The 26,422-nt window shown below is 43.0% G+C and overlaps 1 protein-coding gene and 1 long non-coding RNA gene across 9 annotated transcripts in view; one reads left to right on the forward strand and one right to left on the reverse strand.

The window, feature by feature from the left end:
• zmiz1a (zinc finger, MIZ-type containing 1a) overlaps window positions 1-26,422 on the reverse strand; it is a 95,122-nt gene that overhangs the window by 32,721 nt on the left and 35,979 nt on the right. For all 8 annotated transcript variants that reach the window (XM_068326799.1, XM_068326793.1, XM_068326797.1 and 5 more), the window contains one exon: window positions 23,355-23,431. The gene's annotated coding sequence lies outside the window, so the exon portion shown is untranslated. The remainder of the gene's footprint in view (window positions 1-23,354; window positions 23,432-26,422) is intronic.
• On the forward strand, window positions 10,531-13,093 carry LOC137604232 (uncharacterized). The gene is made up of 3 exons (XR_011037395.1): window positions 10,531-10,641; window positions 11,139-11,238; window positions 11,978-13,093. It is a non-coding gene; the product is annotated as an uncharacterized lncRNA (long non-coding RNA).

Below are 26,422 nucleotides of genomic sequence, written 5' to 3' on the forward strand. Positions count from 1 at the left end.
GCAAAGTTGAAAACATCAGTGGATTCACTCTTGGTACGATTAAGAGGGGATTCAAGGACAAATGTGGTCAAAAAGCGGGGCGGTCAAATGTCTCTTTTCAGGCCTCATGAATGTGATGCTGTTGAGGCTGCTCAATGTGTGTTCAAGGTTCCTAGGAGCAGCTTTGTACAGAGCACAGCCATTCTGATTGCCTATTCAATGACCAGAACGTTGGGTGGCCAAAACCTGCTGTGTTGTTTCTTCCAGCTTCCAGCAGATGTCTCCCTCTCCCACTGCTAATCAAAATGTTTTTCACACATTAAACCCTGAGCAAGTGGTCCAGAGAGGGCTCCTTTAAGCCCTGACAAGTGCTACAAATCCCCTTCAGTGGCCAAGCAGCTCCACGGACGGCTAACAGGGTGCACTCCAGCTCGGCGCAGGCCATCTGACCTTGTGTCTATCGACGAACACTTCCTACAGCTCTTTTTCCTGCTTGGTTGACACACAGTCCAGACAACCAGGATGTCTGTCAAAAAGATATAAAAGAAAAGTAGTTCCTTTATCAGCTGATGTAAGAAGTCCTGGGGATATGAAAACAAAATGAGCGCGGTGTGGAGGCAATTATCCAGCAGGGCTGAAATAAACACCCGATCCACCTTACTGTCCAGGCCGCCGACCACACCTCCCGTTCAGGAGGGAGAACGTGTTGCATAACAGAGGATGCTTCCCTCCTGCTTCACATCCTGACTGCTTCCGGTTATGATCCAAATACAACAGGTTTCATATCACCAACAGGATGGAGAGGAACTAAATCTCTGCCTCCCTAGAATAATCATAGACTATCATTTGTCCCAGGTCTCTGATAGAGAACCTGAGCTCCAGGAAGACACACAACTCCCCCATGTTTTGCACAAACACAGTATGAGCAAGCATACAAGCAAATATGAGCCAGCATGCGCTGAAGACGGGCCGGTGCTATCTTTATTGTCTTCCAAACATCTTAATCAGTGCCACTCAGCACCACTTACCCACAGGTGCAAAGCAAGGGATTACACATCCAATTACGCTGAACATATTACTGTACAACCTCCGTTTCAAAAGCAGTGGGAGGATGCTGCTATGAAATGGAGTGGAGTTGCAAAACACGAATAAAACACATGCACACAATCTCACTTTAGGTTTCCTTTCTTTCTGTCCTTCCAAAGCTAAACAAGCTGAGGAAGAAGGGCAAGAAATAAGTGCCCAGAAACAAAAACAAAGTGAAAAGAACTGAAGGATGGAAAAGAGAGGGGACAACAAAGTCCAGACTTTCGGGGGGGGTGGGGGGGGGTGCTGGTAGGCAGAGAGAGACTGGGCTCACAACAAAATAACTAAACAAATGAGTAAGTAAATTCAATACAACAAACTCTTCACTGATAGATGAGAAACCTGTTGTTTTTTAATTATATTTTGCCCTAACTTTAAAGGAGAAAGTGTGAGATGATGGAATAATAAAAACCCGATCATTAGATCACATGCCTTTAGAAAGATGATCAACACTGACATAAAACAACACAAAGCCACATTAAAGCTTTGTGTTGCACTTTCTTGAAAAGGTCTAGCAGCACGTTTGTGAAGTTGGCCTGTGGTCTGAACAGCTTCCAAAAGGCCTGGAGGGAAGAAAGATCTTATGTGCATGAAGGCCATTCAGTTACATGAAATAATCACGGCTTTGCGTGTAATACTATAGAAAATAACAGCTTTAATCTCTTCACTGTTGTAATTATAGAGGCCACCACCTAAAAGGAGCAATTGGGCAGAGATGATCTTCATTATTCAGCAACAGTCTGAAGCATAACTGTAAGTCTTGCTCTCCAGACACAGTGGGGGATCCTTCCTCCTCCTCCTCCTCCTCTTCCACCTCTTTGTCCTCAGCTATATAGTCAAAGCTTTTGTTTCTCTCTCTCTGCTATGTGCTGTTTGCTCCTCTTTTCTGTAGCCCTCAGACATCATTAGAGCCACCCAGCATGTGACTCCTCTCCACCACCTTCCATTTTCCGTTCAATAATTTTCCTATCCGCGTCCCTCATATCTCAACACTCCTGCCACTCTTCCTCCCTCCTCCTCCTTCTCTCCATCCTGGGGCCCCATGTGGGAGCTGCCATAACAGAAGGTGGAATGGATTCATTTGCTCTAATGTGGTTTGGGCTGCAGCCTGGCACGGCACAGAGCAACACTTTCTCCCAGTGCACAGCTTCTCTCCCTCTCTGTCTGCATTTCATGTGTTTTCAAACAGGCCAATCAACACCCGTCAGCTGTGCTGGCCTCTCTTTCCCTCTGCTTCCCACAAGCTCTACTCCGAGTGTGTCTGTAAAAGTCACCATCCTCTCTCACATATACTATTCACTCTGATGGCAAACTCCCATGTCCAGACAGTCCCTTCTTTCTCCATTTTCACTGCATCACAGTTCTATCGTTCTCCCTTGTTTTGTTCTTTGCATTTTTTGTTTCCTCTAATCCTCTACTGCACTGATCTCTCCTCTCCTCTCTCCTTTCTTTTCAAGCCGCCACAGCCAGCTATTTGGTCAAATCACTCCCTCCGGTCTTTATAAAACTCAACCCCTTACACAATGCCACGACCAAGCAGCCTCTGCAAAATGATGAAATGACTCGTCCCAGGGGTGGAAAAAATAAACTCTGAAGGTTGCTGTTTGTTTATGTTCTGTTTTAATGTGACAACCACAGGAGCAACAGGAAGCTATGTGACACCCAACACTGCAATGCAAACAGCTGTGATATGGGGATATGTGAGCCACTCTGTTGCTATCTAAAAATATGGTGCTTCGGTTGGGCAGCGCTGCAGGTATGCGCCACCAGATACCCCCCGCAGGACAGCCGATTATTTCACCACTCAATGTGTGAGATCGTAAAAAGAACACCGTGTGTTAAGTGAGCACACAGGTGCCCTCTCTTTTAGCATATGCTGCATGTTTAGGTCACAGTTATTGACATCATGGTCTTACTTCAGTACTAAAAGATTTGTGAGGGCAGGGGTGTGTGAATTGGCAACATCTTGCAAGAGATAGATTTTATAGAACAGAAAGGTCCCAAACAGACCCACCCATAAAGAGAAGTTAGGGTTTAGTAACTAGTTTGAGGATCGATCAGCATGCAGTTTATTTATTAGCCAAAGTCAGTTAGATGTTGGACATTTACTTCCAGATGCTGCAAATTAATGCCGATTTTGCTCACATATTGCATTCATAAACACAACTTTCCTGAGCAGACAATCTGCCACTCTCAATTTATCCAGATTGGAAAGATATGCACCTACAAGATGAAAAAGATGGCTAGAGTGTCTTTTTATATTCTCAGTACAGCTATTTCTACATCTTCCCAAGAAAACATTGTCTTTTATAGGGTTGACTAGGTCATTACGCTCTTCTTTAAATCATATACAATGGCTGGCTTTTCAGTCTCCCCTCCAGCATGAGCGTCAGGAAACAATACTTTGGGTTTTCAATGCGGTTTGAGAATGTATTTTACCAAACAGTCAGGCCAACCGTGTTCCAAGCCCTTGAGCATTGCCATATTGTTGCTATAACAAAAATCCTACATGATGCCTCATCACACATTTCATCAAAATACAATATTTCATGAAGGTATTATTCTTGAGGCTTTATGCCGCTTTGCTTTCTCTTCTTTTGTATTTTTTTTGTATTCTGACTGTGGATACATGCATGTTTTTGTTTTTATTGTCTCTCCCACATTAACAGGGCGAGGCCATCTATCTAACAATGAGACGTGAAATCAGGTCATCCATGAGCAGAACGGAGTTCGCGCATCACATGATGAATGAATGAACTCCCTATTCCATACAATGTTCCAGTTGCTGAAGACTATAAACACCAGCTGGGGAAGATTGTATGTCCTGGCTGCTACATATGATTTTCCACCGTCAAAAAAAGGAAGATTTCTATCACTCGAGATGTACAAGGGACTGAGCGAGTAGCGGGGAGGGGAGGGGAGGGGAGGGGAGGGGAGGGGAGGGGAGGGGAGGGGAGGGGAGGGGAGGGGAGGGGAGGGGAGGGGAGGGGAGGGGAGGGGAGGGGAGGGGAGGGGAGGGGAGGGGAGGAGAGGAGAGGAGAGGAGAGGAGAGGAGAGGAGAGGAGAGGAGAGGAGAGGAGAGGAGAGGAGAGGAGAGGAGAGGAGAGGAGAGGAGAGGAGAGGAGAGGAGAGGAGAGGAGAGGAGAGGAGAGGAGAGGAGAGGAGAGGAGAGGAGAGGAGAGGAGAGGAGAGGAGAGGAGAGGAGAGGAGGACTGATTGACAGTGCAGTCTGACAGGCTTGTGTAAAGCTAACCTTATGGGCTTGACTCCAGCAGGGCTGTTGGCTCACACAGCACCTCCTGCGACTGCTGAATGGGTAAACTGACAAATTCCATGTCCTTTGGTTTCGGCACCAGCAAACTGCTGACCCAAATGTAATTAAACAACAACCACTGAGGTGAGCGTAGCACATGGAGGTAATGGCAGCATATGAGTGTGCATGTGATAGCCTGTGTGAAGGGGGGGAGTGATGAAGTGTCTGCAGGAAAGAGAAACTGAGAGACGGGGTCAGAGAGAGAGACTTACAAAGAGTGAGTGTGATTCAATCTGTTCAGTAAGCCATGAAATGGTATTGGTGTCATTAGGGAGAGCAAAAATATATCTGTGCCTGTCTGCCCTCCACTCCCCTCGCCTTCAACGCTCCAAAAGAGGAATCCTGACTGAAAAAGCAACCAGCCCAGCCTCTGTGCACTTGGCAGGACAAAGCCTCCTGAAGCAGTGCAGCTTAATGCATACCCAGTTTTATTTTTTATGCATCCAATCTTTCATGAGACAAATGCAATATCTATTAAAAAAAAAAATCCCAGAATTTTGAACGAGGCAAGACTCGGAGAGAAGAAGCCCGACACTCAAGTCGTTCGAGTCAGAAAACTCTTTTTAAGGCTCGGTCAAAATAAAATGTAGTTACAGTTCTCATTACCTCAGCTCCATAATGGAGGTAGCACCAGACCTCCAGTCCTTTATCATCAGGAGCTGCCCATGTCGAGGTGTTTTTTAATTTTATTTTTTATTGCTCATGATAGTGACGAAAAAGTGAAGAAAAAAATATGCTATGTTAAAGAAAGAGAACTAATTTTTAAAAAAAGATCAACCCCCTACAAAAAAATCCATTAAAATCCATGAACAGATTTTTGGAAACAATCAAAACAAACAACAAAGATAATTTCACCGCTCCAGAGGACATTTCAACATCAAGCTGAGGTCAATAAGACATAATACACACACAGTCAATGCATTTTAGGACATGTCATTTATTACAAAGACAGCAATGAAAGCTTGTGCTGCTGTATAAGGACAACAAACCTGTCTTTGCATAACAAATAGAAATAAAATCCCGGCCTTGCTTGCTGATTTACCACAAAACTGATCAACAGTGCACACTAAGCAAATTCAGAGGACAAAAGCCAGCAGATGGCTTGTAATCCAAAAGTGCATAAAAAAAGCAGAAAATTTACCAAACATCAATTCAATGACAATGAAGCATCTCAAATGGCTCCATTAGATCAGAGGCAGGTTCTCTTGGGTTCAGATCAGGAAGATCGACACCGAGCTCAATTGTTGATTCTTAAAACCCCTAAAAAAACTCAATTCATGAACTCATGAATGATGACATCTTTATCTAACAGGAAGATTATCAGACTTCTACGGTTAATATGAGAGATCAACAGGATGTGGACTTCATACCTAATGTACATAAAAGGTGTTGCAACACCTGGCACATCAACCTTGCAGGTCGCTTCAGGTCAGTCAGCATTTTTAAGCTTTTTCATACCCAGAACTTTTGAGAGTAGAATTTACTCAAATGGGAATTTGAACGGCTAATGTGCTTCACTGTAACCTTCTAAAAAGACTTGAACGCAGCCTCACAAAGCCCTCTACTAGTGTGTGAGTGTTTATCTATGATTTCAGGCAAGGTTTCACAAAGTCCACTCCATCCGCTTATCTTCACACATGCGTGTGTAGCGTAACATGTCAAAATGACACACAAACACAAGCCTCAAACGGCTCTAATTTGGGAATGGGTTACTCTAAAATGTTTAACGACTAAACTCTGTTTTTGCCAGATCTGACGAATACAGAAAGTGAAAGACGCTCGTAGGACATGTAACATGCAGAGGGATGGTGGGAGAGAGGAATAGGAGGAGATATGGGGGGTGAATGGGAGCAGGAGAGAGAGATGGTGAGAGGTCATCCTTGGGTAATTTGTTTTGGTCCACTCAGAGAGCAGACACACAGGGAGCAGGTAAACCAATTACAGTGTGACATGAATCACTGAAACCAACAGGCAGCCAAGCAGCCGGCCAGCCAGCCAGCAAGAGCAGCGAAACAGTCAGCCGAGCCCACACTGTCCCCTTCCTGACGTTGGTATGTCACAGTTATCAGCCCTCTCCTGACCGCGATTACACATCTGGTGGGAACTGGTGAGAGAAAAACATCATCCACCCCCCCCCCCCCCCCCCCGTCCAATCACAGCTAACGACACTGAGAGATCTGGTGGAAGGCGGCCAAGGGAAAGACTGCAGGCTGACCCCAACACAGAGCATAAGCAGCGTGTTTACCTGCAGCAAAATCAAATCTTATGGGACCCTATTTCATTTGGTACATCTCATCTCAATTTTGAAGCAACAAGTGATGATGATGATGATGATGATGATGATGATGATGATGATGATGATGATGATGATGATGATGATGATGATGATGATACAATTCAAGGGTGGATGTGGGATCCAGATGAATGTCAAAACCAAGCCAAGTCCTCTGGGGGGTGGGGGGGGGTTATGAGTATTTACATGACAAAGACTGTGGAAATGACTTTAATTTCCTTGATCGCCTGATGCTTGTCAAAACAACGCTGTGTCAGGACTCCATCAAACAAACCCATGCATCAGAGAAGGGGCAGGAAAGAACTAGTAAATAAACTATCAAGGAGGTCCTTCCTCTGTGGCTGGAGCTGTGATCCTGGAGTCGATGCTGAACTTGACAAGAGCATCAAGGAAATCCACCCGGCGTATAAAACGAAAGACAATGAAGTTGACAAGGATTGGACTGGATTTGATATCGTCTTTTTTGGCGCTTGGTTTTATTTGATGTGTCCTCAGAGCATGTTGTAGATTCAGGAGGGGGTAAATATTTGATGAAGGGTATTATGATGTTGGACTTGCTTTCTGCCAGGGGCTGTTCTAGAGGAGCGACTAATAAAGACGGCGGTAGGCAGGGTGTCCATCACTGCCGGGGCGCTGGCTGAGCAGCGGCGGCGGCGGCTGGAGAGTATTGCCCCCCTCAGCGTGTTTGCAAAGGCAAAGTGTTTTTGAACATTCCTCCCCTTGACTGTACGTCACCGTGAACTCACTTGCATATACACACACAAACACACACACAAACACACACACACACACACAGAGCTGCAGTTATGACACTTCTGTACAACTTAACCTGAGATGTGAAAATGAACCATCTTCCTGCTCCTTGAAATAGATAAGGGCCCCTGAACCACTCCGACAGTCCCTAACTGGTCATTTGCCCCAAAGAGCTCTGATGGAAAAGCCCCCCATACTCCCCCAACCTCCTTTCACAAAACCTTCCCTTTCTTCCTGTATATTCTTCTCTTTCCTCTCTCTTTTACATCCACTGCTCTCTTCTCCTATCTTCCTTTACTTCATCTTTATTGTCTTCCTTCCATCTCCCTTCTTCATCTCAGTCTCCTCTCCTCTCTTTCAATTACCCCCCCCATTAAAAACCACCACCACCACCCCTGACTTTCTTCTTCCCTTCCCATCCACATCCTCCTCCTCTATTCTCTCTCTCCGTTCCTCTGGCCCTAAAGCAGCCCCTCGGCCGCCCGCTTGTGCTCACTTAGATGGCTGTTACCATGACAACCCTGTTCTTTCAGCTCTTGCAAAATAATGAAGACAATGTGTTTTCCATTTAGATGAGTTTTCTGGCGCAGCGGGGAGATATGGAGTGTCCATCTTGCCTCCTCTCTCACTGCAGAGGAAATGTAATAAAAAAGGGTTTCTAACCTCTCTCTCTGACACTCCCTTTGCTCTCTCTCTCTCTCTCTCTCTCTCTCTCTCTCTCTCTCTCTCTCTCACACACACACACACACACACACACACAAACACACACACACACACACACATCCACACACACACACACACACACACACACACACACACACACAAACACACACACACACACACACACACACACACACACACACACACACACACACACACACACACACACACACACACTTTAGGATGGGGGTAAACCAGATGGGTGGTAAAGTGAGCTGACTGCTTTAGCCACAGCTAAAATAGCAGCAGAGGCTAATGTCAGGCTGGTGATGCTTCAGGGCTCGTGATCTGCAGCATTATGCTGCACCTGCTGTGTCACCTCAGTGAAGAATAAACAGATTAACAGGTAAAGATGAGACTTTGCTGATTTAAACTAAACTTGCTGACCGTGGATTGTATTCCCGTCAAATCCAATGTGCGACATAGATAAACTGTGGATATTTTTAAGTATTATTTGACATTTTTGCGACTTGTCAATGATATTTTCACAGCACAATGCTCCAGTGCAAGAATAAATGCCATGACAACTAAAATTAATGGACAGAGCTTTCCTTCTTCCTCTCGTGGCACTGGATTTATTAACTCACGCAGTACGCGAGGGGGACTGCGAGCCAACCATTTGTTAAAGGAATGAAAAGTAACATTTATGCCGCTCTGCAGAATAATTCGGTTGTAGCGTCATGACATTTTTACCCAGGGGTTCAACAGAAACAAGCAGGTCCTGTTTGTCTTTTATTACTTTATTTCTAATGACAGCAGAGATTCAATAAAAAAAGTCTTGAATGTGTATAAAAATGAAGTTTTACAAGAGATTCGAGAATTTGTTATAAGTTTAAGGTGAATTACTGAATAATTGAGGTTTAGGTCTCAAGTTTCAAGCTGTTTGTTTTTACATACGTAAGAGATTACAAAGCCTGAAAAATAACATGCCTATGTTTAAAAGTTGAGGCACTTGATCTGTATAGGTCAGGATTTAATTTTCTGGATTGCATACTCTGGCATACTGTATGTTCCTTTGGGAAAATATTTAAAGTCTTGTGCCAGAGAAAGAGAAGAGGCACATATGAAAGGGAACAGTATAATGTGTGTATGTGTGTGTGTTTACAGTGGAAATAGTGAGTCTGGGCCTTTTTCTTTGGGTCTCTTTCTCAGTGTTTATGGAGAGTGGTGAGGAACAACACTTCCTGAGAGGAAAGCCAGCTTTCCGAGCTCAAACCCTCTTCCAAGTCCCACAGACGGGGAACACTCTGTCTCCAATTTATGTTTTTCACCAAGTGCTGCATAAATACAAGCATACAGAAAGCAGTTTGCATGTGTGTGAGCGTGAGTGTACGTCGGATGATAAACACGTATCTAAAACACAAGCTGGCAGGCAGACTAATCACAGACAAATGAGACAAAACATATCTGGGTGCTTGTTACAGCCTGACGCTTCCACAGTTTGCCGGCTGGAGTCGACCTTCTTAGTGACGAAAATCTGACTAGAAGATGGCACAAAGAGGGGCTCTATCTAATCCCACCTCACTGACCTCCTCCTGCTCCCTTCTCTCCCCAACCTGTCATCACCGGTGGGTAAGGGGGATTTAAAGAGAAAGCTGTGGGGGGACTGTCTCCTCTCCCTTCCACTGCCTCTCTCTCTACCTCCTGCCATCCTAATTACATCCAGATCAGACTATTAATGAAGTCAGCCTGATTTTAATAACAACTACAGGGAGGGAAGGAGGGCTTCCCTCAACCAGCAAACACATGACAGGTAAAATACGAAAATACGACACGCTGAAGGAGGGTAGGAGAAGGATCCCTTTCCCAGCCAACTATCCTTATGATAAAAATATGCTCCTCTCATTTTTAATTTCATGCTTTCTTCTCGGTTGTCGAAATGTTTAGTCTACTTTACCCACAATGCAACTTAACTGTTTACGGTTCAGTCTGGGAACGAGGCAAAAAAGCAGACTGAAGACTAGTGAACTAAATTCTTTCCAACTTCAGACCCTGAAATCTTTGTTTTCCTGTTTGAACTTGTGTTCCTCAACCGAAGTGGCATCAATTTAATAGATTGTTAAACTCCCTCTGGAGAATATTTCTTCCAACGACATGTTAAAAGGCCTTCGTGAGCAAACCTTTCCCACTTCAATGATCACTTGTTCAGTTTCGGTAATGTCACAAGAGTGATCATTAAAGTAAAAAATGGAGCAGACAATATCAACAAGGTCTCACCATTCAGAAGCTAGAATGTAATGATAACTGGCATCTTTACTTTCAAATTTAAAATGTATTACTGTATACAATCAATCGCAAAAAAATATTGTGGAAAATCTTCCCGTTTCCTGGACGACAGCTTAATAGGTTTATAATTCTAACATAGGGTGATTTCAGCTCCGTGGGGGAACCGGTGAAGAGAGCTCCTCAGTGCTTGTGTGAAGGTGCTGGAAGCAGGATGAATCATCCATCAGCTCTCTGCTGTTTGAAGTACTGGGAGGTGGTGACAACTCAGCAGGTGGGCTGATGTATAAGTTTAAACAAACCTAATCATCAGTTATACAAACAGCATAATACTGCCTGGATTCCTTCTCACACAGTTTACTTGCCTGGTGTGTGATGAAATCACCTGCGTGTGATCCTAGAATGCCAGCCATGCATGCACAAATGTGTATACAAGTACTAGATGTGGGCTGTACATTATATAGAGTCATATGTATTCTGTGATGAGCAGGTTGCGTGCATCCAGGCTTTTTAAAGTGCTTAGGTGATGCAGTTGCATCCCGTGTGCATCTATATTTGATATACAGCGTGTGGCGGGAAACAACCTTTGTGCTCCAGGCACTCGGATCTTAAAGGAACTCCTGTCAAGATCTGTGATGCCATTCTGTGTGTGCATTGAGGTGTGTGTCTGTACATTCACGTTTGTCTATCTGACATACCAGTGTCCACCACCACCTTCAGAGAACAGCGTTAGCAGCACATGCCTCTCACACAGATGTATAATCCCTACAGATCAAACGACTGCACTTCATCAAATCCAGTGAAAAGCCTCCTTACTGATGATCTGGTGTGAACACAACGGGAGACAAGACTCTAGGCAAACCAAGGAGAGGTGAGGGGTGACAGGAGTTGAGGCTATGAGGCAGTTGGGGAGTGGTCCAGTTGCGGGGGCTCTTTCATTACCAGACGTTGTAAAGGAGCTAGGTGGCTAATTGGCCTCCAAAGCCCAACACGTAGCATGCATTTTTAATGAGGCCACACTGTTGCTCCGATGATATATAGGGGAGAAATTCCAAATGTGGAGGTAATTCTGTGACAAGTTGATGTTTGAGGAGAGGAGTCAGCAGAGTTGTATGAACACATTAATACAGAGATGTACTATAGTTGCTTACTTCTGTTTTTAATGCTAATAGTTATTTGTCGCATAATTGTTTCATAAATGTTTTCATGCACCAGCAAGACTTCTAAATCAGTTAGTGTTCAACTGATTAAAAGTCTTGAACATCAGTGTGATTATGTCGAGTGTGATGTTTTATCAATTTGTAGAGGTAACAGTTTTAAAACAGCCTATATTTGGATTCTATGGATGCAATATTCTGAAAATTATTTCTTATAAAAAACGATTAAATCTGAAAAATATCCACCACATGTCTAAAGGATGAGGTGATGCTGTTTTGATTTACAAGTATTTTTTTTAATTCATATTTTGAGTACAAATAAACTTATTTATCGTCATGTTATCCATTTTGCTGTTGGTCAGTATTATGTTTCAAGACTAATACATTAATTGATGCTTTCGGCGCAAACCAGTTTCAACTATGTGACTTGGTCCATGTCTCCTGCTCCTTCAGGGTGTCAGCAAATTACATCAATCATTCCTTTAATAAGTGGAGTATCTGGATCAACATGGTCCTATCCAAATCCTACGCCGGTTAGCCGGCAGCGAGAGGCCAACGGTTCCGCGTCCAGACTCTGTGGGGAAGCACAGCTGGCAATGAAACACACGCCAACTCCAGCCAAGAGGTCTGACCCGTCAGAGCACCTCTTAATGTTCTGACTGACCTTAAAGCAACAAAAAGAGCAACCCTTCACCTTACAGCCGTCTCAGGTGGACATTACAGGGCTGACCAGGACGTTAAGAGCTTGGTGGCGAGGGCAAAAGAACACCGGTTTAAGTGAATTAATAAAACGAAGTCGTGTTTAGCCCCGGCATGAGTCCATCTCTCCTTGTCGGAGGGCATGTTGCCTGGCCTGCCACCTCGTAATAGCATTAAACACCTCCCAAACTGATGCTGAGTGCGCTGCAACCCAAATACTCCAGAAACGGCTGGGCGGATGTTAAATGTAGCTCTAGCATGGGTGGGAATAGGGGGAGGGCGTAAAAGTGGGGTGGCAGGAGGGATAAAGAGAAGACAAGAGGTAGAGAGAAGAGGTGGCAGGTGGAGGGAGGTTGATTAATGATGGGTCATTCTCCCCCCCCCAACCCGTCCTACAGTACTTCCTCCAGGGACCCGCTGACCTCCTCCGCCATCCTGCTCAGAAGCCCTCCATGACATCGCCAGTCCAGATCTATCCATCCATCACCGCCGCTCCTTTCCCCCCCTCGTCTCTGTTGTAACCCCAACCCAGCCTGTTAACACCGCCCCCGCCTGCCCTCACTCGCTTGCACTTCTGCACTGATTGTGATACATAACATTGAAAATGAGTGAAATTTCTCCTATGATGAGATTTTGAAATATTTTGACATTTTTTCCCACACATAACCGTGTTTACATTTGAAATTACCTTTTAGATCATCAACATTAGATTTCCAAATGCCAGCGGATGTACAAGAGCTTTGTCAACATTACATATCATTTCAAAAATGAAGCATCTTAAATATAGTATTTTCCGCACTATAAGGCGCACTTGGACTATAAGGCGCACCTTCAATAGATGGCCCATTTTAAAGCTTTTTTATATATAACGCGCACTGAATTTTAAGGTGCACTGTAGGTTTTTGAGAAAATTAATGGCTTTTAGGTGCACCTTATAGTGTGGAAAATACTGCACATATGCAGGCCTACACTGGAGCAGCCCTAATAAAGATTTAAACAACTAATGTGATTCTTTCCATTCTTTGATCATTTTTATAATATAGTTTAAAATTTCATCTCGTGAGGTTTTAAGAACAAATGGCCGGTGTATGGGGCCACGCTCGTTCTTTGATGCAAGTACAAAGGCACAGGAGCGGATGTGAGGTGGCCCCCACCTCCACCCAACACCCCCCAGCCCAGCGGCCAATCCTCTCCTCTGACTGAGCAATAGGCACAAAGACAGACGTGGAGAGCCGAGCATCAGCATCTGGATCACACAAATTAATTTTTTTTTTCTGATAGCAGACGGACGGACCCACCGGACCGATTGCGTTAATCCATCACCTCCCCCTTTTTCCACCTCCTCCCACCACCACCGCAACCTATAATCCCTGACGGTGACGACGATAACAAAAAGGAAAAAGAGTTTAGGAGAGAGGGACACTTGCATAATGGTAAAAAAATAGACTTGATCTTATACCCACGCCTGAAATAAAACGGACTGCCCACTGGCTAAATAAACACTTGTTGGACACTTGGCTAATGCTACTCAACACAATGTAAGATAGATGATGTTTCATTCATGTGCTCGGCTTGCCTCCTTTGATTTGCTGGCACAGCAGAGTGTATATAGCAGGAGTAATAATAAACTTAGCAGGCCAGTGACAGCTGCAGCCGTGTAATTCTCACCCAAGCCTTGTTAGGTGACTGAAAACTTGGCTGCAAATGCTCCACAACTCAGCTATATTTCTTCTAATCAAGTGTAAATGACTTCTAATTTAGCTTGATCTCCCGCAGGTTCGAAAGCCAACCTCGACGCAGCAGCAAAAAAGGGAATGGATGTAAAGATGAGGGCATGCAAGTGTTTGTTTGCTGTGCTACAATATGTGCTTTGTATTCATTGCAGATAACAGGCTGTTAGAGGAGAGAAAACAGGAGCCATTGATTTTCTGTGCTGGACAGGCGTTTCTCCATTCCAGAGTCTGGTCGATACACATATTGAGAGCAGGGAACACCGGGAGGGTGGGTGGGGGGGAGTTAGACGCCGCTCCTGATGCTGCATACGCACACACATACACACCTTACAGATGCAGCAGTCGGCAAAAAGCGGATGGATCTGTCAGGTGAGTGCAGGAATCTTTTTCAGTGAGGCCAATGCCAGGTGAAAGAGGGCAAAATGAATAAATGGACTCGATGAGACAATATCTCGAGATTGAATAGAGGGGGGGGGGGTATGTTCCAGTATTAAATCCTTTATCAAGTAACTGGCAAATCAAACATTGATTTCCATGAGCCTCTATGCCGAGGGCAATAAGGATCTCCCTCACCGACTGAGGTAGCTCAACACCCCTCTACCCACCGCACACACAAACACAAACACACACACACACACACACACACACACACACACACACACGCACACTGTAGATACACAATCACACCTACAGCAGGCACTAAATAAACTTTATGTCCAATAGTAATTGCCACAATCACAACAGGGAAACATTTAGGAGACTGTGTGTGTGTGTGTGTGTGTGTGTGTGTGTGTGTGTGTGTGTGTGTGTGTGTGTGTGTGTGTGTGTGTGTGTGTGTGTGTGTGTGTGTGTGTGTACTTTTTTTTTTATAAACCCTTTGATGAACCTGATGATGAAATGCTATTAATGCAGCATTGACACACACTCGCTTGGATGTAAGAGCATCGAGGCTGCAAGGGTCACAACCTGACTCCGACTTGTTTCAACCTGTGAGTCATGCAGAGACACACGGTGACACACAGAAAAACACATGTAAGAGACACCAGCACAAGGAAGCAACGTGGAAAAACAGGCTCAGGAAATTGGCCAGTTCCTGTTTAACAGAGGCGCAAAACGAGGAGGGGGGGGGGGGTGATCTATTGGTAGAGAACAGGAGCCAGACAAAAACATGTCTTCTGTAATTTAAATGTCATTGTTATTTGCTTTTTCACATGCAGCAGCGTCAGATTGTGAAGGGTGTGGAATAATTATCAAAGCTGCCTCATTAAAGTTCTCAGAGGAGGTGGCGACGATGCAGCGGCACGCTCAGCCCATTACATACGTTACAATCACATTTGTTACAACTGTTACGCTGTGATAAAATTTTAACATCTAAAGGATGCATCAAAACATCTGTTTTAACACACTGATAAATCTCTAAGCGAAAAGAAATATTAATGTCAACATTAATGTTGTGCCTCTTGGTTGAATTCAAAAATGGGCAATTCACTGATTAATTGATCAGTACTATTCCACTACTAATCAAAATAAGTAAATTAAAACAAGTAATGTTAATGTTAAACAAGTTAATGTGCAATGGCAAGTGGCGTTTGTATACTTTATAACAATTCAATAATTGACAGAAATAAAATGATTATGAGATTAGATAAAGAAAAAAATTGTAAAGGTAGGATTGTACATTATTTTCTGTTGTGAGTGTATAAAGGTATATTGATTAAATGTAATTAAAACATTTAAATTTTCTATACAAAGTAATAATGCAAAGAAAATAAATGTTTTGTCTTCATTCATATAAAAAGTTCACAATATTTCCATAGGGCAAAGGCTAAGGCGTGTGTGCGTACGTGTGTGTGTGTTGCGGACCCTCGCCATGACTTGAAACAGCTGACCTTTGACCCGGAGGCCCCCGGAGCAGAACAGACGACCCCGGCTGTTATCTGAACATTTGGGTTTCCAGTCTAATATGAAATAGAGCAGACACCTGACCCTCTGGATTCCCGCGCCAGCATGTAGACACACTCTCAAAACACACGCACGCACACACACACACACACACACACACACACACACACACATACACAGGCATGGAGATACAGACACACAATCAGACACACCTGATCAGTGAAAGCACACAGACACAAATATTCAACAAATACATTAAGCTTCTTTCAATGATGCACAAACTCCACATTCGAGTGACTCTTGTGTGTCATTGACTTCACACACAGTGGTTTTAAACAAGTAATTCTCAACCTGAGCCGTAGACGTGTGTGAATGTATGTGTGTGTGTGTGTGTGTGTTTGTGTGTGTGCGTGCGTGCGTGCGTGTGTGTGTGAAAGCATAACTGTGTCATAGGAGAGGAACAAAAGAAACAGTGTGACCTCCTTGTTTTTCTCCAGTGACACATCAGGTCCTTCGTAATGAATGATAGTAAACAAGGAACAAGTAGTAACCAGTAACTAGTAACTAATAACTCTCAACCCGACCCACACACATGAAATGAACTGATAACCTGTGTGGAGCCAGCCTGCTAGAAATGAATGGGGAAAAAGCTTAATGTTTTTCAGTTCTTCTAACAATAATTTAGGGTTCTTTGTGGTATCCACTGTCTTTACATAAATCTGTTGTGCATTTATTTATTTATTTATTATGTTTATTTATTAAGACTTAGGCAAAAAGTGGACAGACAAGAATACAATGTCGGTAAATTTGTGTTTTAAGCAATTACTATTCATAATTTGATGGGAAAATATCTTTCAGTATTGACAAAAGAATTGTCAGGTCAGACCTTCCTTCCTTTTCAAACTGTAGGAATAACATCTGACTTGCACGACAACGGAGGTGTGGATCCTCTGCCGGCTTCTCTTCGGACACATTCAGGGGTCTGTTTGAGAAAGGTTCTTCCCGCTGGGAATTGCATGTAGTTTATCAAACCCTGTTGTGGTGTCATTAATTCTAAGATTAGATCTCAGATAACTCCTATCTCCTTGTATCTCGGTTACGTTTTTCCCCTACAGACGCAGCAAACAAGTCTCTTCCTGGTTTGCTATTTGCCCCTGGATGTCGAGTTCAGAGTCAAAACACTTGATAAACTGATGACTTGAGATCTGTGTTACCGACCAGAGTCAGGGTCACTGATGGATCACACTGTCTGGATATTATGCTGTGTTTGGTGTAAGCCTGCAGTTCATGTCTAACACCAACTATATCTAAGCTTCGGTCCTTCACGTCTGTGTTTAAATTATTATTAGATGAATTTGTGGCCAGAAAGTAGTTTGAAACTTGTGGATGTGCTACAAATCTGAACTGGGAAATTGACATGATCAAATCTTGCTAATGTTCTGATTCTGCTGAGGTATCAGGTGTTACATCAGAATAATTGTGAGTATCAGAGTAGCACCTGGTGAGGTTTTCCTCAAAGAAACCTTCAGTCTTTATATGAATGAATTGAGGCTTACAGCATAAATGGCTGGACGTGTACATAAGCATGTTCTTTTTCCACAGCTCATTAAGAAGAACCACTTCACTGCTGTGGAGAGAGAAGAGGGGGAGCAGCAGCTCATTGTGAATCAGCTAATCCTTCATTTATCTGAGCTGCATCGATACTGCTCCTCAGCCCAACCTTTCACTCTGTTCTCTTCCTGCTTCCGTTTCCTCTGTTCTCCACTACAGCCCTCCTCATCCTTACCACTCTTGCCCTGCAGATTTTGGTGTCTCCCACCCCAGCACCTCTGAGGTTTTCCTTGAAATTAATCCTATCTCTTTTTCTTCTTCCTCTGGAAAAAAGAAAAGAAAAAAAAAGCAAAGGTAAAGGGAGTAATAAGACGGAGCAGCAGGGGTTGGACGGCTCTGGTAAGGTTATTAATCCTCACACACAAACACACGGTTTGCTGCTGGGCCGTAGAGGCGAGGCCCCTAGGGGGAACTGAGGGTCATTTCAGTTTGTGTCTGTGTTGTGATGAAACTTTACATGTTCATGCTGGGTCCAATGATGAGGCCACCCACCTTTTCCTCACACAATCAACTTGCTTGACACTGATACAAGCAAACGCCAGCATTTGCTAGTTCCTCCTTTCAGACCGCTGGTTGATTCACGCTCAACATTTAACGTAATAGAATCCAGCGCACAACCACTGATGGATCATCGCGCATCTTCAAATCTGCTTTGGCACGGTCAGGAGCGCCTGCATGAATGTGTACATGGCTGGAAGGAGGAAGCGTGGCACACGCGTGTCTATAAGGAGAGGCTCGAAGGGGTAAGCGTGGCTAGCCGAGGTGCATTGTGGTCCATTTCTTGTGGATTTTTTATTGGTGCTATTCTGACAGCATGAGGCTTGGTCTTCCCTCACTGAGCAATCAGGTCATCTCATCTTGACAAATGCAACCACACACGCGCGCGCGCACACACACACACACACACACAAACATACTCTGGCGTAGACACGCAGCGCATGCCGCCTGCAGCAGTTGCCAATGATGTCGGTCCCGATTTGGCTAAACAAGCCTTTTGTCTCGCATGAACACAGGAGAGAGACGGAATTTATCCGGCAGTTTTTTTGTGTCACCAAGATTGTTTGGATTAGGATTAGCTGCTAGTTGTTGACATAAAGGTCTAAAAGCAAAACAAAGAAACACTTCATAAAACGGAATAGTAATGAACATTTATTATCAGCTACTTATTTGAATAATTTAAGGAGTGAGTAAAATAAAAATATCTCAACTAAAGTTGTCTTGCTGGGTGTGACAACTTATTTTACACTGACGTCTGTGCGCTAGAATTAAGCAAATATCATTACACACACAGATGAATTTGACCCCCAACCTGTCTGAAAACCTTACATTCTACTTCTCACTTTCCCTCATTCTCACTCTCTAATTTTTCTAACTTTGCTGCTCATTTTTTTTAGACGCGTGTTTGTGTCTGTTGCAGTGGAGAGAGAAAAAAGATTCTCTGTGCTTTCATGGCAAGAGAACAAGAGCGTGGGTGCCACTAAAAGAAACAGGGGCTTATTTGTGACTGGGTGAGCCAACTCCGTCTACCAAATGTTGGAAAGAGTCTTGAATGAACACACACACACACACACACACACACATTAAAATGCAGATCCACACATGAGTTGTCCTGGTGCCCAGGAAGTTTTCCTGCTGGTGATAATGAGGCGGCTTGGAGATGTGCATTTGTTAATGTGGATCTACAACACACTATTTAATGGTTTGCGCGTTCTACCAATCGCAAACCGGTTTCCAGTCGACAAAAAAACCTACATTCTGCTTCCTTTTCATGTGAGTGGCTGAGAAACAAGCACAACAGTCACGTATCGCACCTGCTGACATGAGATACTAACATACCCCGAGACGTGCTGAGCTATTATGCTCTCGGTGACATTTTCCAAATTATAATCTGACTCCTCCTGACATTTGGAGCGGACGCTGGTTTACAGTGTGTACGAGGAGCCTGCCTTTTGATCTGAGATGTGTTTCATGGTAGCACAGCCAGGGCTGTTTTGCAGGAGCGATGATTCGATTAGGGCCTGCGCTGATTACAGTCTCGTTGGTTACGATGGACGGCTCTCTCTAAGTAACAGAAGGGAGGGAGGGAGGTGATTGTCAGTTTGTCAAGCTGTCAAGGAGTATTTTTCTTTCTTTAGTCGGGGTTTGCGTGAACAGCTGAAATGAGTCAGCTGGTACAAAAGAATGCCAGTGAGGATATTAATACAAATCTGCGAGCAGTTATCAGCGCTAGAGGAGTGCGATACCGAGCCGCTGCGTGAACTGGCCTCTTTGAATCAGATCGCAGCAAAGGGGAAAGTAGCAGCACATGTAGAACGGCTCCCACTTCACAAACAACGCTATCGCAGACAAACACTTTTAACGGAAAGCGCTTCGTCTCTGCGTTTGTGCCGGCGAGCAGCAGACGTTGCAAACGCAGAGGCTCTAACGCGCTGTGGAATATTGGCTGAGGACAAATAATCTGAAAATCCTCGAATGCCCTCTGCCATTGTGAGCTTTATGAAATATTAACCAAATTAATCTACGTGCTTTGTTTCCAGATAACATGCTGCACAGCGGCCGATCCGCTGCACGCCACCAATGATTCGGTGACTAATGAGGAATGCAGGAACCTTTTTTTTTTAATCTCGGGGATGAGGTTGTAATTGCTCCTGTTCGTACATCATGTTTTAGATTAAGTAGATGTGTGTGTGTGGACGCAACGCGGACACAGGCATCTACCGGCACAGCTTTATTCCTAAAGACGAGAGAGTCAGGTGGAGCGAGCTATTATAATATTATGGGTCTGAACAGATAGCGGTGCAGCATCTGCTCGGAGGTCAGATTCCTGTTGTGCGTCGTGAAGATATTTTTAAAGACCGATATGATACCCTGTGTAGTAAAGCAATTTCTAGAGGCCTCAAGGCAGAACAAAAGGGCAGAGTTCACACTGAGCAGAAAGAGCTTCCCTTCAAACATGCGACCAGAAAATGTAGGGCTGCAAAGTAAAATAAAAAATCATTTGAAGGGATTTTATGGATTGCAGATTTAATGTCCGTCTGATGGAAAAAGACAGAGAGGAATAGAGAGAGCGAGACAGAGAGGGGGGAGATCAGAATAAATCCTCTTAGCTATTTGTTTGGCAATCTGATATAGTCAGATTTTTTAGGCTGCTATCTCTTGTCGTGGTTGTAGTTGTGGCTACTGATGCTGTCTCCAGATTGACTACAGCCATTTTCACCTTTATCAACCCCCACTCCTCTCCCTCTGGGAAATTAGGGTTTGGGGCTTGACATATTAACAAAACATCAGACTATGTAAGTCCTCCGTTCACCAAATCCACCAATGTGACTGCTTATGAAAATTCCCCCCTCTGACATTCCTTCAGAGAAGCACACTACGGCTGTCCCTGCTCCAAATAAATGACCTACTTTGCACGTTAACATAGATCTACATGCAGGAGAATTCCAGGACAGTGCCACGGTCTCTTGTTCTATTTCTCAGACACACTTCGCTTTAAGTGTAATGTGGCTTTCATCCAATTCTTAGAAAACGCTACAGAACGTCTTGTGTGCTCAGACAGCCCAAACCAAACGCTGACAGGTCAAACAACTTCCTTTCAACCCCGACGGTAAAAGAGGCACATGATGTGTAGCCGGGGTCTTCAGAATAATCGTGCTTTTGTCGTTTGAGCTTGTTAAAGGGTGGTAAGGCTGGCACAGAGGCCCACCTGAGGCACTCCCCCCGCTCAGGCAGACCTATTTCCAGATCACCAGCCCCTCCTGTCTCCTCCACCTCTAGTGGGGAAACCACACTATTGAACATGCAGCAGTCACAGACAGGTCTCAAGAATGGACCCATTATTCACTCGGGCTATTAGGGGACTGGCACACCAGGGTGGGATGTGGAAGCGGGACAAGAACGCTCACTTTAACTGAACTTGAACTGCTCAAGCACGCAAAACATGCCATGACTTAGTCATTTAATAACAAATGAAAACAGGTGGCTTAGCATTCCATATATCATTAGAAAATACATAAATCTGTGATTTAAGTCCACATAGCAGCATTACCCAAGTAGTAACACAGCAAAGTTGGTGCTTAGCATAAGTTTAACATTAAATAACATTTTGCAAATAACAAACACAACGAACGCAAATATTTAATTATTCTGTACTGTATATCGAATATAAATTATGGAAATCCTGTATTGTGCTTGGAAGGTGAGGATATCCTGCTGTCCTGCCTCCTAACCATTCAAGCAGGTAATCTATAAAACATGGAGCAATAGTTATTTCATTTCAAAGCTTTTATACAGAACTTTGTGTTGCAATAAAAGTAAACCAGCAGCGTAAAAGGAGCTACTGAGACACACAAAACAAAGCGTCACATCGCAATTGAGCAACATGGTCTGAAACACACACATCATATCAAGTTCAGAGAACGCGTGACAGAACAGTTCCACAAAATTCAACATGGATGGATGCGTAAGTGTTTAATTCTCTCTCACCTTCTCTCTTTATCTCTCTCTGATACATACACACACACACACACACACACTGGCCAGATTGTAAACGAGTTTGCTCATGAACCATGATAAGAAAATGTGGTAAATGCACGATCTGATATGCATGACTTGAGGTTTCTTTGCCTCTCTTTTCCTCGTGGAAATCGCAGGTTGCATCCATAATTTACACCAGCCTCCGTCTGTCTCTCTCCTCTCCACTCGGCTCCATCCCTCTTTCTCCTCCCTTCATCTCCTCTTCTCTCTCCTGGCAATCTGCTCCTTGCAGCTTTTGCTGATTAGCATATTGCAGAATGTGCAGATGCCACCAAAAAATTATTCACCTTCAAGCGCTTTGATGCCTCTTCACATGTATACAAACTACACAGTCGACATTTTGCGCAGCCTCTCAAAACAAAAGCAGAGGGATGGAGTCTCGTTTTGTTGCGGTCCATAATGTTCCATCTGATGTCACTTCACCTCCTCACTCACCCTGATTATGTCATCCATCATTTCAGCAAAAAAGGTCTTTGACACTGTGATGGTGACTGATTGAGTGATTCTTTTCAGTCGTGGTTTAAATTAAGACTTAATATTCATGCGGTCCAAGTGGAAAGTGAATACATGATATTCACACCGCTCAAAGGCTAATTGAACACTGTCTTCATGCATGTTTCAGCGCATCACCGCGCCCACCAGCAAATGACTGGAGGATGAGGATGGAGGGATGCGCAGCTGTCTTCCTCCATAACGATTGATATTTATATTGAAAGACATGCATCAATAACCATCTATGGTAACCCACCACTGGTTCCATGCTGTTGTTCAGGTTTCACACTCTAGAGACTGCTGAATTACAGCTGAGGTATACATGGAAGAATGTGGTGTAAACATCCTTAAAATGGGCTTTGTCTAAATCATCCACATCAGAAGAAAAGGAGGACAGCCTCGTCACGATTCGTTCAGGTTCCTGCAACTGACACATGGAATAAAAGGAATACTTTGGCCAAAAACCTTAAAGTCCTGATGTCTATGTCATCATATATTCGTGTCATGTCATTCAGAATGAATAAGACAAAGCATCATGATAATTTGCTTTCCTCACACATCATTTTATTTTAGGTTTCTGTATTTCCAGCCACTGTAACTATTTATGGTTATTTTGTTCTTTAGAATAAAGAATGTGTGGTGTTAGATTCAGTTTTGAAAAAAATTGTGAACATTGAAAAAATAATTCCTAGTTTTATATAACATGACCACCAGAACAATGCGACAAAAGACAAATCCAAACTGCACCTCTTTAAATTTGTTCACAAAGCCTCACTGAACCAAATGAACATCGCTTCACAAGCTCGAGCTTAGTTGCTAGGATGAAGATATGAGTGATGAACCCTAAGGATCCTTACCGGTCTGGATGAGCACTTTCCTGTGTTTCCTATGAGGTAAAATGGTTTTCTTAATCCTCATCAATCACAGGGCAACTCTGAAATGAAACAAAACAGAAAAGCAATGCACATTAGGGAGCATGTCAAAACACAATCTGCTTTTTGGTGATATGAAAACAAGACTTAGGTGGCATCATTTATCGAGATGTGATAATGCACCCTGTCGTGCGTCTGACAGATTGGAAGCACATAACAAGGACTGAGAGAGCTGGAGAGAACGCGTGTCTCTAATCCCCCACAAATATTAAAGATAAAATACATAAATGACAAATTCAAGTTGATATCTTGTCCTCCTGGTGAATTCTTTTTGCCTCACCGATTGCAGCAGCAGCTGTGTTTGAACTCACCAGGCTTTAATCATGGAGGAATATTTCTTCTCTAACTCAATGTGCAGAGATCCTAACGGGACAACCACTTATTCACTGCATCTTGACTTCATTTATTTCTGTTTGAAACTCCCATATCATTTTATTAATATTCATCTCAACTGCTCCACAAAACTGTCTGGCTGATTTTTTTTTTTTTTCCACGTGTATTCGTAGAGTCGGCAGAAATAAAACCGGAGCTATCGTCACAGGCCCCACATTTAATTACTGGGAACATTCAAGCAAAATACGTCCCCATGATTTATTCATTTTCCCCCAGATTTGAGTCAAATTAAATTAGTCGTTTGAGTTTAATTAACTAAATAAGATCTTATATTGTAATTTCACACTTGGATATGGGATAGAGAGTGGAGTACTCAAGCAAAAATAAACCATGCTCATTACACATCATTATGGGTAGTCGTGTTGGTGTTACCAGCAGCGGCGTTAGTTGAATGATTGCTCGCAGTCAGGGTTCACACACTGGGAGGTTAGCTCTACTTCTAAAGAACTGAAATCACTGCGCACCAATCACACTATTGTTCACCACTCCTGTGCTGATAAAATAGCTAATAAAAATAACTCCCCTTATACTATTGTGAGACCTGAGCTCTGCATATCATTGTTCCTGGATATCACATAACTAAAATTAAGGAGAACTCTTTAACCTCCCAGTGTAATGGGTCGCTTGAGCAAATCTACGTTTTCTTCTTTGACCTCTATTTGGCTTTAATTCACCGAGGTTCAAACCTATTTACATGTCCACTCCAAAATACAGCATGTTAAGGAAATGTGTCTTGTGCTGTTTAGTGATGAACATTAAACTCTAAAAATGTGGAAGAGTTCGGTGTTATTTCTACATGCACGGTCCAACATGACAACATATCAATAATAAACCAATTAATATAATAAATTGGTTTATTATGACGCTGATAGAATGGACACAATTTAAGTAGTAATCTGAAAACAATGATTAGCAAATGGTTGGGTGATGTTTAAAGACTTGTTTGAAACTTAAACCATACTGACATTGAAATTGCAAGTCCATTCATTATGATAATATTTAGATAGAATTAAGGCTATAGTCCTTTTATTAGTATTATATGTAGATCAGATTCCAGTGGTGGTTGATTGTGCAAATCTGTTGGCATTCGGCCTTAAAACATTTTCTAAACCTCTTTAGTCTTCCTCTTGTCACACTCAGTCAAAGGGAGATGATGCACCTGTTGCCTATGAGCAGCCATCATCAACATCACACATTACAGCTTTGAAACCACAAAAGTAAAAAAAAGAAAGAAAGAAAATCCCTTTTGGCTCTTTGCCTTTCTGGCCCAGTTTGATGATCTTCATCAGGAGACGGGATATGTTTGTTTTCCTCCAGGGAAAAATGGAGTCTAGCTTCAGGCATAACTCTTCACCTTTCCAGCAGTTGGGGAACCTGACTTTGGTCTTCATTTAAGACGCTGAAGCTTTTATTTACTGAGTAACTGTAGTCTGAATTGCACATTGTCCGTTTAACTGACAACTTGCTGCTGACTGGTTTGCTCCTGCTTCATTCACCTCTATTCTCCTCTCTACAAAAACAAAACAAAACAGACTTTCAGCATATAACTGCCTGTAAATCAAAATAATAGCCAAAGGTTGATGGCTGCTTAGCCTGATAAGTAGCATGTACTGTAAAATACCAGGAACCAATCCCTGGCAGATGCTTGTTTCTCTATCCTTCAGAGGACACACATTACCCAGCATCCTCTTCTTCAGAGGAGCTGCTCTACTCCAGTAACACACCTCTCTATAACCCAGAAAATTAATCAGATTCTTTTATATGATAAACTGTTGTTCGGCACTTGTTTATTTCCATATCATATTATTATGAGTCATTTGTACTTGTGGATTGTGTTTAGTGATCTTATTTTAGGCTATTTCATCCAAAACTTCAAAGCTTCTTCTTTTAAAACTCAACAGAATCTTCAACATTAAAAAAAAAAGTGTCATTTGGAATGACTATAAAAGTAAACTGGAGGCAGAAATCTCAGACATGTAATTCAAAAATAACTAAGTAAAATACAATCATAAAAATAAACTACATATCTGAATGCTTGGAAGTAAAGGTGAGAAATTATGTTTTCATTGGTGATCTGAGGCTGAGCCACGGATCTGAGCAGAGCTGCTTGCCTCTACAAATTAACTGCTCAATATGGAGCATTAAGGGGCTGCTCATAAATTACCAATGTTTTTAGGTTGTTGTTTTTTTAAATTTTGTATTCCATTCACATCCAACCTCTCAAAGACTTGCTGTATTTATGCCGAGGAGTCTTAAGAGAGGCTTTTTTTTTTAAATTTATGCAATTTTTTGCTTACTCAGTTTGTCAAATACGTAAATTCCACAAACATTATACATAGGAATTTATGTCAGAGAAGGATTTTTGATGCTCATTTTCTTAAATAACTGCAGTTTGCTCTTTATATGCCTGTCTTCAGTAGTTCTACTGCACAATATGTAATGCAGGTGTTATTTCCCACTCATACAAATGCTCCATTATAGCGCTAAATGAGCTGCAGTGAGTGAAAAAGCACACAGCAATTTACTGATCCATGGTAATGAAACATGAGGTTGGTGTGGCATGTTTTCTCACCCTCACTGGGAGGAAATATGGCTGCTGG

Source organism: Antennarius striatus, chromosome 11, assembly GCF_040054535.1.
Source record: "Antennarius striatus isolate MH-2024 chromosome 11, ASM4005453v1, whole genome shotgun sequence".
In the NCBI taxonomy this organism is placed as follows: domain Eukaryota; kingdom Metazoa; phylum Chordata; class Actinopteri; order Lophiiformes; family Antennariidae; genus Antennarius; species Antennarius striatus.